This window comes from Syzygium oleosum, unplaced genomic scaffold (assembly GCF_021117445.2).
Source record: "Syzygium oleosum isolate NSW1041296 unplaced genomic scaffold, Sole_v2.1 Sole_v2.09, whole genome shotgun sequence".
Taxonomy (NCBI): Eukaryota; Viridiplantae; Streptophyta; class Magnoliopsida; order Myrtales; family Myrtaceae; genus Syzygium; species Syzygium oleosum.
In genome coordinates this window covers 8,058,751-8,071,854 of record NW_026607493.1, presented here as the reverse complement: position 1 = coordinate 8,071,854, position 13,104 = coordinate 8,058,751, and positions in this window count along the sequence as shown.

Sequence of the window (13,104 nt, the reverse complement as noted above, 5' to 3'; positions counted from 1 at the left end):
GAACAATTCGTTGGTTTCATTACAAAAGGTCAAGAACAAAAGGTGTGTCAACTTTTAAGATTGATATATGGCCTTAAGCAGTCTTCGAGACGATGCTATATACGTTTTCATAATGCCATAGTGGCATATGATTTTGATATGATCGATGAAGATCATTGTATATATATCAAAAGATCCAAAGATTAATTTGTGATCTTATTATTATACGTGGATGATATACTAATTCCCAGTAGCAATATGGAGTTGGTTAATACAATTAAAAATTGGTTATCTTCCGATTTGGAAATGAAAGATATAGGAGAAGCTACATATATTATTGGAGTTAAGATTTCAAGAGATCGTTTAAAGAGATTATTGTCTCTTTCTCAAGAGACGTAGATAAACAAAATCCTTGAACGATTTCATATGCAAGACTGTAAACCCATAAATACTCCTATTGCAAAAGGTAAAAAATTGAGCCATAGACTGTCTCCTAAGACTCCACAAGAATGGGAACAAATGAAACGTGTTCCTTATATAAGTGCTGTTGGAAGCTTAATGTACACTATGATATGTACAAGACCTAACATTTGTTTTGCAAGTGGAATGGTAAGTAGATATTAATCCAATTCAGGTCAAGCACATTAGACAGCCGTAAAAAAAATCTGGAGGTATCTAAAGGGTATTGCTAATTATTCGTTGAGTTATAAAGGAAGGAATATGCAGCTTGAAGGCTATTCATATGCTGAATAGGGAGGAGATTTAGATGAAAGTGAAAGAAGTTGAAGAAGAAGTTTTTTTGTACTGTTTTTCTTCTCATTGTATTGTCTTCATGTACATTGTCAAGTATATATAGTACAAAACGTGAGAAATGAAAGGAAAGAATATATCTATTCTAATCCTAGATTGATTCTTATCAATCAATTACAATCATTGATTGATTATGCATATCAATTGTAATCGAGATAGCTGACACAAATCTTCAGCATATCTTCCAACACTCCCCCCTCAAGCTGACGGCTTGTATATGTCCAAGACTCCCAGCTTGCTCAATAGGATATGCGTGTTGTCTTTGACACAAAGGCTTGGTGAAGATATCCGCAGGCTGTTCTTTGGTCCCGATTCCTCTTGTCTCGATTATCCCTTCTTGGATCTTATCTCGAGTGAAATGGCAATCAACTTCTATGTGCTTCGTTCTTTCATGTACTATAGGATTAGCTGCAAGTTTGAGTGCCGCATCGTTGTCACAAAATAGTAGGGTTGGTCCTTTAACTAATACCCCAAGGTCTAGAAAAAGGCCTCATAACCATACTATCTCACAAACAGTTTTAATCATAACTCGGTACTCAGCTTCAGCAGATGATAAGGATACAGTGGATTGCTTCTTTGTTTTCCATGAAAGTAACGATTCTCCAAGTTTAATACAGAAACCAGTGATAGACCTTCGGCTCATAGGACAAGTCGCATAATCCGTGTCACACTAAGCTGTCATCTCCATGTTACATTTTCGAGAAAGAAGTATCTCGAGTCCAGGGCATTTCTTCAAGTACTTTACAACCTTCAATGCAGCATTCATATGGGATTGTTTTGGACTATGCATGAATTGACTGAGTGTTTGTACTGCATAGCATATGTCTGGTCTAGTCATAGTGAGATAGATAAGCTTTCCGACAAGTCTTTGATAGCTTGCCGGGTCTTTGAGTAATGGATCATTATCTGGAGATGATAAACCCGCATCATAATCAGTCGAGGTCAATTTGGCATTCTGCTCGATGGGAATAATAGCTGGTTTGCATCCTGATAAACCTGCTTCTGATATAATTTCCAGTACAAATTTTCGTTGGCTAAGGGAGATTCCTTGTTCTGATCGGGCAATCTCAATTCCAAGAAAATATTTTGGTGATCCCAGGTCTTTAATATGAAAAGCGGAATGCAGGTATTCTTTAAGATGCTTGATAGCATATTCATCACTTCCCATAATGAGTATGTCATCAACATATATCATTAAATAGATGGATGACATACATTTCGTCCATGTGAATAAAGCATAATCATGTCTGGACTGTTTGAACCTGCAGCTATAAGCGCGTTGGTAAATTTAGCACACCACTGTTGGGAAGCTTGTTTGAGATCATAAAGGGATTTGCGGAGACGACACACTCTAGACTCCCCCTGTCTCCGTAAACCCTGCGGGAGATCCATATAAATTTCTTCATCCAAATCACTATGAAGGAATGCATTATGAACATCCATTTTATGTAATGGCCAATCATGAATAGCAGCAATTGATAAGCAAGAACGAACTGTAACGTCCTTCGCCACTGGGGAGAATGTCTCATGGTAATCAAAACCTTCTCGCTGCGTGAAACCTTTAGCCACTAATTGAGCCTTGTATCGTTCAACGGAGCCATCTGCTTTATATTTAATCTTGTACACCCATTTGCAACCAATCGGTTTGCGATGAGAGGGAAGTGGTACGATATCCCATGTCTGGTTTTCTATCAGGGCATGTAACTCTGCTTCCATAGCCTTTTGCCACCGTGGATCAGTAACCGCCTCACTATAACAAGATGGTTCTTGTTCCTTGGATATGCGGCTAATACAACACATATGTTCTGACGATAGCCGATGAAATGAAATATAGGAGGAAATAGGATAATGAGTACCCGATGAATTCAAGGTTGTACAAACATAATCTTTAGTCTAGGTGGGTGGACGAGTAATACGGCCGGAGCGTCGTGGTGGATTACCTCGAGGCTCAGAAGATGACTCATTAGCATTAGTGGGTGCTGAAGGAGACCTCATTGAAGAAGAGTTTGAATTATCTTCAGTTGGCATGGCAAAATGTTCAATCGAATGCTCCAATGTTGATGTGGATGCAGAAATCTCATCAATCGTTGGAGGTGATGATGTGGCTGAAACTTATGGAGATGCAACAATAATATTTTGTTGATCACAAGATAAATCCTCTTCAGATAGAAATCTTTGATAAGTTGTCGTCGTGCCAGAATGTTCAGATGAAGATGCCTCATCTTGAAAAGGAAATATATTCTCATGAAAAATAACGTCCCTGCTCACAAAGAAATCACCTGTGGATGGTTCAAAAACACGATATCCTTTTTGGAGACTTGGATATCCCATGAATATGCATCGACGGGCACGAGGGCCCATTTTGTCAGGAGGGCCCACTGTGGTGACATAGCATAAGCAACCGAATACTCTCAAATGATGAAGATCTGGTTTCTTCCCATAGAGCAATTCAAATGGAGTCCGTCCGTCAAGAACACGAGTTGGCATGCGATTGATCAGGTAAGCTGCTGTGACTACACAATCTCCCCAAAAAGTTTCGGGAATGGAAGCTTGATATTTAAGAGCACGTGCAACTTCTAAGAGATGGCGGTGTTTTCGCTCAACACTTCCATTTTGCTGTGGAGTGTAAGTGCATGAGTTCTCATGTAGGGTTCCATGAGAAGAGAATAAAGATGTACACTCACTATTGAAGAATTCTCTTCCATTATCAGTACGAATACGCTGAATAGATTTCCCAAATTGATTCTTTGATAGGGAAAAGAATGATTTTAGATGAAAAGGCACTTGACCTTTAGATTGTATGAGAAAAACCCATGTGGCTCGAGAGTAATCGTCCACAATTGTAAGAAAAAAACAAGAGCCATCACGATGTGGAGTGTGATATGGTCCCCAAACATCAGCATGAATCAATGAGAAAACACTCTTGGCACGAGTATTGCTGTTTGGAAAAGGTGCACGTGATTGTTTTGCTAGAGGACAAATATGGCACTGAGGATAAGGAAAGGATGCACTGTGGCCCAATCTTTGATGAGAAAGAAAAAATTTATCATTGGTAGCAGTGTTACACAATGATTGGTTATTTAATTGAATACAAGATAAATCAAAATTGCTCGAAAAATTGATCCAGAAAAATAGCCCTTAAGAGATACTACCCAAACCCATCAGTTTGCCAGTCGAAAAGGCCTGAAAGAAGCAATTATTAGAATTGAAGAGAACTCGACAAGAATTTTCTTCACAAACTCTTGAGACAGAAATGAGATTGAAATGGAAATCCGGAACATAAAGGACATTCCGAAGTATAATGTGGGGGCTAAGGTTTACTGTGCCAGTCATCGTGACATACGTGACATTTCCATTTGGAAGTTGTACTGAGACGGGAATAGCTAATTCTTTATTGATATCAGAAAAAAAAACTTTTATCGTAGATAATGTGGTCACTAGCACCTGAATCAATTATCCATGCATCATTGGAAATGGAATTCATCAAGCAATAAGAAGTACCTGAAAAACTTCCCATTTTGTCAGAAAAGTTTAATTTCCTTAAGGTCTTCATAAGTTACTGATCATGGCTAATTGGCTGATTAATTTTGTCTGTGCTTTGACCAGTAGCTTGATAAGCTGTTGAAAATTCCCTTTTTCCTTTTTCTCTAGGTTTGCCATGTAATTTTCAGCAAGTATCAACCATGTGATGCGGACGTTTACAATAATCGCAATATAGTTTTCCCTTGCCTTTAAAATTATTCTTTGACGACGTGGCAGAATATGAGCCATTGGATGGCTTGAAGATGGGGTTTGTCGTGGCTTCTTGAAGACCGTCCGATTCAGATGATGGTGGAGCATTCCGTGAGCCATCTGATCGTGTTATGCCATCTGAGCCATCCATTCCATTCCCTCTAAAGTCTTTTGTTTCCTCCTCCAGAAAACCTAGCGTCCCCCTTCGCCTCTCTCCTTGTCCTCTGTTCATGGTGCCTTTCCGTGGGGCGTTTGCATGAGCCGCGAGCACGACTCCATCTCCGATCTTGACATATTTTGATGAGGCGAGGCGCTGGCTTTCCTCTTGGACGGTGAGCTGGTAGATCCGGCTAAGCATCGGCATGGGCTCCATGGCCAAGATCTGGGACTGGAATGATAGGTACGATTCATTCAAAATCAAGAGAAATCTAGTTACCTTTTCTCTGTCTTTCATCGCCTGATACTGTCGTAGGGTTGATTCCGATCCTTCGAGTTTTTCCTCGACTGCCTCTAATTCATTCCAGAGGGCTGATAGTTTGTTGAAACATGCGGCAATGGTCATGTTTCCCTTCTTTAGATCCGAAAGTGCTTGAGTTAATGAAAAATTTTTAACTCAATCGAGTTTTCCATACATTTCCTTGATGTTTTCCCACATTTTCTTCGAATCCTCCGTTGGGGGAAGTCCGGCCGCGACTTTAGGAGTGATGCAATTTCCGATCCACGTTCGGACTAGTTGATTGCATTTTCTCCAATGTCGCGCCAGACGCTCGTCGGACGGAATTGAGATAGTCCCATCGAGAAATCCGTCTTTATCCTTGGTGACCAGTGCTCGTCGGAACTCCCGTGACCAAGCTGAGTAGTTGTCGGGGCCGGATAACTGTTGGGTAATGAGCTGCAACTCTAGTCCGTCAACCTTTGATGTGTACAATGGGTCGCCGGGTTCCGGCCGACCACTAGTGGCGGCGATCTGGTATGGCAAAAAACTGGGTTGTGGAACCTGGTAGGGATTTGCTCCCAAACCCGATTCGGATGCTTGACCTGTGTGAAGTGGTTGACCCGCATGAAAACAATTCTGCCCAGTGGCAGGGCTTGCCCCAAACATGGTTAGTGGGCCTCCATTGGGATGGATCTGTTCTCCGTGGCCTTGATTTGTTGGCCATGGAACAGGTTGTGCATAAAACCATGGGCTGGATGGTATCTGGATAGGTAGCCACTGGATGAATTGGCTGATATTGGGCTGGCCTTGAGTGGGTTGGCCCGAGATGGGTTGTCCCGGGTTTGGCTGGACCTGAACATGTTCCTGATTCACGACTATAACAGGCGGGACCGAGGTAGGTATCTGGACCGATGCATTTCCTTGCGGAGTGGACTCTTTTGGAGTTCGTTCCTCAAAACTTGATGAGTGATCTTTTGTCATGGTATCGATAAGAAAAAAACGATTTTCTTTCCCTATTTTTTTGAGAAAGTTCAAAAACTGATTCATGCACTGGAGTGCTAACCTTGTTTTGCAGGTCAGTGTTCCCACAATAACGAAGGCGCAAAAAATCCGGACGGCAATCAAGGAGTGCGGAAGCTAGGCCAGGAAGAATGGCTTTGATACCATGAAAGAAGTTGAAGAAGAAGTTTTTTTTGTACTGTTTTTCTTCTCATTGTATTGTCTTCATGTACAATGTCAAGTATATATAGTACAAAACGTGAGAAATGAAAGGAAAGAATATATATATTCTAATCCTAGATTGATTCTTATCAATCAATTACAATCATTGATTGATTATGCATATCAATTGTAATCGGGATAGCTGACACAAATCTTCGGCATATCTTCCAACAGAAAGGAAATCTACTTAGGATTTGTATTCTTACTAAATAATGGTGTCGTGTATTGGAGCAGTAAGAAACAAGCATGTATAGCTTTATCCACGATGGAAGCCGAATTCGTGGCACTATCAGTAGCAGCACAAGAGAGTGTTTGACTTAAGAGATTTTTGGATCACTTAGGTGTTGCTATAAATGCTGCAAACTCATTGTTCGTTAATTGTGATAACCAAGCAACGATTGCTTACATTAAGGATCCCAAATTTGATTGCAAGACCAAACATATAGATATCAAGTATAACTTTGCCGTACATACTTACGCATGGCTCGGGAACGACAATTAGCATCAATCGGCAAAGGAAGCAACATCAACAGAGATGATCTGCAAAAGAGAGAAATCACAATTAGGATACTCTTTATGATATTTCTACAATTCACAAAAAATTACCCTTCGTTTCGGCATTTCTCGGTTGACGCTTGGAGACGAGCGGTGAATTAACTTCCAGAAGCATTGTAGCTAATGATTGAGGCCGATGAAGGAAGGTTCGAACCAAGCCCGAGCTCTTCGCGCTCTTCAGTCGGGAAATGGAGCCGAACGGACAAGTATATATACAGCTCGAGATCTATCGCAAGCGAGGATGAACGTGACGAAGCTCCATGGCTATGAAACTTGGAGAATGGCGAACTCCAATGGAGTCATGGTGGTTTTAGTGAGAGCGAAGAGGAAGGACGATTTGAGAACGTGAATTCCGCTCTCTCCGTTGAGCTCTCGATATGGCGGTTATAGGAGAGAGAAAGAGAAGGCGCAATTCTGCCGTGGGCCTCTTTTTCTTGGGCTTTGAACGAAATATTATAGGCTTCAACAATTGAATTTCATGGCCCATGGCCCAATTTTATGATCAATTGAAGTGTCGTGGGCTCCAATCACGTCTTGAGATTTGTGGGTTTAATTGGGCTTTACCTGCTTGGCTCTGGGCCGAATTTAGACGCGTATATACATATGTTTAGGTGCAGTTTTGCATGTTCATATATAAGAACCCAATCTTCAAATGTGTTGAATTTGTTGCATTCTATTTTTGTATTCACAGGTTGACCAATTATAATCAATTTGTTATTGATGTCACATTTTATTTTTGTATTCACAGGTCGACCAATTATGATTATTTGTGTTTAATGGTAATTGTGAATACAATATATATATATATATATAACATACTTAAGGAGATTAATAGATATATAAACATGACTGATTGATTTAGGGTAGTGCATATTACATCTACTCTAAATGATTATGTCCAATTTGAGCTGCTATATCTTCTTAACAGATGCATGGCAACGAGCTCTCGATGTATATCGATCGCATAGATTATTTGCTAATATGAACTTTGCAGAGGAGAGAGAGATAAACTTAACCCATCATGGGTGAGGGGAGATGATGGATTATGGGAGGATTATGAGTTTATGGATGTGGGCCGCTCATGTTGGGCTAACCCAGCCCATAATCCAAATGGTGGCTAGTTAAGAATTCAAAAGTAAAAGATAAAATATTGTAATAAAAAAAGAAGAAGGAGATAGCAGTATAAAAAAAAAAAAAAAAGAAAGATTAATAGAGAATTACGTTGTCTTCTTTGTTACTTCTTCTTTTAAGCGATGAGAAAGAAAACGCTGTATAGTGACTCTCATAGAAAGGAAGAACTCTCTCTCAATGCTGCTGCAAGAGGGCATTTAATTTGTAGACATCAAGGTATGTTCGTAATTGTAATATATCAGTTTTGATCAGTGATAGAACATCTTTCTTGGGCATGTATTTCATGAGGAATATGTTTCTCATGTATAAAATTCAGATTTCCTTGAATTTCTTACAATTCATGTTTACGAATTTGGGTTATAGTTAATCTCATTTGTTTACATCTCTCAAATGTGTTCGCGTTCATTTTACTGGAAAATGGCAAGTTCATCAAAGAAAAAGGCATATTGAAGCCCGAAAGATGTAGAAATTTTTTGTAATTTGTGAATTGAACAAAATGAAATAGGCAATTGACCTGCAAGCAGACAAAAGATGGATGGACAGTCATAATTAACAAGTTTGAGGAGCTAAGGGGAAAAAAGTATGATAATCAAATGAAGAGCAAGTGAGATAATCTTATGGATGAATGGAAAAGAAATGAAAGTAATTGGTTCAAAAGGCAACGGGACTCGGATAGGATCCAATGAAGAAACCATTGATGCCAATAATGCATGGTGGGAGAGGAAAATTCAAGTATTTCTCTTCTTTTCTTACTTTTTTATAAGTTCATCTTTTATGATACAACTCACGAAAATGTCATATTAAAATAGGCCAATCCTAAGCTCAAAGAGTGATAGGGGGATCTCTACAAGTGCTCCAGTTTGGTGCAAGCTTCAATGGTATGAGGCTGATATTGGGTGGGGGAAGCCAAAATGGCTGAACTTGACAAGTGGAAAGAGGTTGAAGAACACCGAGGGTCCTCATAGATGCTAGAGATGATCATGGAATGGAGGCAAGGTTGATACTAAACGAAGAGGAACGGCACTGTTGGGTCATGATCAAGAGCTGTTGGAATTTGCTTGCTTGTACTCTTGTGTCATGAAACGGTCACCATAATATGTATGTCAGACAGAGTATTTATAGAAAACTTTGGTAGCATGTTCTTCGCTTTTGTTGATCTACTTTTGGTTTGTGATCAAGTTGGCGATCCAACCCCGTGATCACTGTATTGCATATGCATAAGTACCGGTGACATCCTTGTTGTTATTAGCTAACGGTGCCCGCTATAGTACATCGACGTATCATGCCATGACTCGTATAATTTAGCCGTTCGACGCCAAATGCTTGTGGAGATCAAATTGGTGAAAATGCTAGTGACTTACTTCAAAGGGTAGATACCTATTGAATCGGTCATGCCACAACAGACATTCCATTTCCCTTTTATTCCACTACAGACAATATGGAGAGGTATCCTCATATTCTTTACAATAACAAATGGGCCATATTTTGGACTCATTCGGCCCATGTTCGTCTCATGAGCAAACCTTCGGAAGGCCTTTGAAAAGGCTATGGCGGATCCAACAAAGGCCCGTTTTTACATAAAAGCCACGTCATCCAAGGCAGCTACATCCTTATCATAACATAAAGCTTAGATTTTTTTTGCTTTGTAAAATTGAAATATGTATTTTTGCATAAATTACCCGTTAAATTATATCGAATTTCATACAAATCTTCTTTTAGAACAAAATAAAGATGAAAAATTTAATTTAGATTTCATATAGATATAAAACAGAGACTCAATAACAGTTATGAAATAATTAATAGGAAGAGTTACGAAAAATATTCAATTCTCAATAATGGCTAATTTGCATCATTAAAGTTAACATGGGTTTTTTGTTAGATAAGGCTCATGATATTATATAGGCAAGTACAAGTCCTAATAAGAAGCAAAACAAGAAGAGAATACAAGAAAATGCTCCTTATAAATTAAGGACATCGCTATTTCCGTCTATTATATGACTAAATCCACCTAACTTTTATCAAAAAGAAAAAACCACCCTCTGGTGACCCCAACTTTATTTACTTTCCTCCTTTTTTTTAATAAATTTTCAATTTACATTTTTAGTTTTTGTTTAATGTGAGTATCCCATGTATATTAAAGGCACTATATTTTTTCATTGTTAGATATTACTTCCATAAAAATTCATTTTATTGAAAAGAGAAATTTCTAAGAAACCTACTTCTTTTTTACTTTGTCAAGCAAGATAAATTGTCAAGTAGAAATTATAGAAAATTTAACATAGATAATTTTTTAACACTATCATTTGTTTATAAACTTTCACTTCTGTTGTGTATTTGCTTTTATATAAATATACATAAAATGGGATAATTGGATGAAGCTAAAATAAAAATCCTCTTTGAAGATTTTCCAAAATAAAGTCACAGTTACATCCTCCAGCATTAAACTTTAAAAGATGAAAGTTGATTAAATCAAAACATTGCATAAAATATGGAAATTTTTTCCATTAATGCCAGTGAAATCTCGTTATTTTGGATTGACAAAAATTAAAACCATCCATAAAGTATTTACGGAAAAAAAATCAAGAGGCCTCATTGTGCGTAATGTTTTTAGTGTACTCCTAATGTCTTACATGTTTAGTGTAAAAGTATCTCGCCATTAGTAAGGAAAAATGATACATTCTTTATTATAAATAAAGAGAGTTGTTTGACCAAAAAAAATAAAGAGGGTTGATATATTTTTTAAACTACTGAAATTGAAAAATAAAAATGGGTTAAACCAAAGCTAACTAAACACATTTACCAAACTATTTTTTAACCATAAACAAAAAATAAAAAATTCACCAAGAAAGTGAAAGAATGTGTGACAATTTTACCCTGAATTAAAATTTTAATATTATTTTTATTTTTTTCGACTTTTTACTTTTTATTTTTTTTCTTTATCTTCAACCTCTGGCCGGTGTGCAAAACGGCCGTGGGGCCGCTGCCTGACCGCTTAAATCAAGAATCACCTGGACCCGCGCTCCGTGCGCCGCAGTCGAGTCATGCGGGCGACCCCTGATCGAATTGGTTCCCGAGTGTCAAAAATAAGAGAAATGTCACAAGTGTATCTAGTTTTTTCGTGGTATTAACCCAATAAAAAATTCACCAAGAAAGTGAAAGAATGTGTAAGTTGTTATAAGAACTAGGTGTAAACGGACTACTTAAATCAAGAATCACTGACCGACGATTGGTTCCCGGAGTGTTTCGGTTTCGGTTCCCAAGGGGGAACGGGACCTGACCGGACTAGACCGACTACGTATACTTTTTTATTTTATTTTTCATATTTTAAAAAAAAATTAGTAGAATGTGAAACTTCATTGATATAAATTTATTAACAAAAATTAGTAAAATGTGAATTAAACCCTAAGTAACCGGTTCCATTGGATCATCCGGTCCACGGTTTTCAATTTTGGGGACCGAAACCGATCACCCCTAATAAAAATAAGGGAAAAACTACAAAAAACCTCAAACTATACCCATTGTGACACATTTACCCCAAACTTTTTTTGTGACACCAAAAACATCAAACTATGCACATTATGACACATTTACCCTCCGTTAAGATTCTGTTAAAAATCTCCATTAAAACTCTGACGTGACGCTCGCTTGGCGCCACACCAAAAAAAAATTCAAAAAATTCAAAAAAAGTCACTGTTGATCGCAAGTTACTGTTTATCATCTTCGAAGTTACCGTTCATCGTCTTCTCGCTAGGCTAGAGCTCTTCCGGAGCTTGTCCGTCGCTACCCACTAGACCTCCGGGAGCTTCGTCGTAACTACTGACCATGGCGGCCGCGAGCTCGAAGCTTGGCCAAAGTGGATCTTCATCTGGAGCTCCAGGAGCTTCGTCGTAGCTGCCGACCATCGAAGCTTGGCCATGGCCGCTCCGCTCGAGTTTGAAGCTTGGCCATGGCCGCTCCACTCGAAGCTTGGCCAAAGTGAATCTTCGCCTAGACCTTCGGAAATTTTGTCGTAGCTTCTAACCATGGCAGCAGCAAGCTTGAAGCTTGGCCATGGCCGCTCCGCTCGAGCTCGAAGCTTGGCCATGGCGGCCGCTCGAGATCGAAGCTTGGCTGAAGTGGATCTTCGCCTAGACCTCCGGGAGCTTCGTCATAGCCCCTGACCATGGTAGCCGCGAGCTTGAAGCTTGGTCATGGCTGCTCCGCTCGAGCTCGAAGCTTGGCCAAAGTGGATCTTCGCTTGGACCTCCGGAAGCTTCATCGTAGCTACCGACAATGGCAGCCGCGAGCTCGAAGCTTGGCCATGGTGGTCGCTCGAGCTCAAAGCTTGGCCGAAGTGCATCTTCGCTTGGACTTCTGGGAGCTTCGTCGTAGCTGCCGACCATGGCGGCCGCGAGCTCGAAGCTTGGCCATGATGAAGAAGAGGAAGAGCTCGAGCAGTTGCCATGGCCAAGCTTCGAGCTCGAGCGGAGTGGCCATTGCCAAGCTTCGAGCTCGCAGCCATCATGGTCGGCAACTACAACGAAGCTCCCAAAGGTCCAAGCGGCAGTGGTCATCGACGGACGAGCTTCGAAAGAGCTGTGGTTGAGCGAGAAGATGATGAACAGTAACTTCGAAGACGATGAACAGTAACTCGCGATGAACAATGATTTTTTTCTAATGCGGTGTCATGCGAGCGCCATGCCAGCGTCACGTCATAATTTTAACAGAGATTTTTAGTGGAACCCTAACGGAGAGTAAATGTGTCACAATGTGCATAATTTAGGATTTTTTGTGTCACAAAAAATATTTTAAGGTAAATGTGTTACAATGAGTATAATTTGAGATTTTTGGTGGTCTTTTCCCTAAGAACAACAATGAAGAAGAGACTTTTAAGTTTTATACCACATCAAATAATGTCTTTTTTCCTTATCAATGGCGATACGCTCTTACACGGAACAGGTAAAACGTCATGAAAATATCTAAGAATACACTAGATTTTTTTTCAATAAATTGAAAAAAAAACATGCGAAATATTTAATTACGACAACTAGATCCTAATTAGAAAAAAAATAGGAAAAAGAAGGAATGAGACCAGTACTTTGAATTGCAATCGAATAATTATAGTGCAATCTTGTCTTTTTAATATAAATTAATCCATCTTTTGTTGGGCAGGCTTTGAGCAAAATTTTGTAGTTTTTTTTTTTTTGTAGCTGTAAAATCGAATTTCTTTCGTAAAATCAGTTGAAATTCACAGCCCCCCT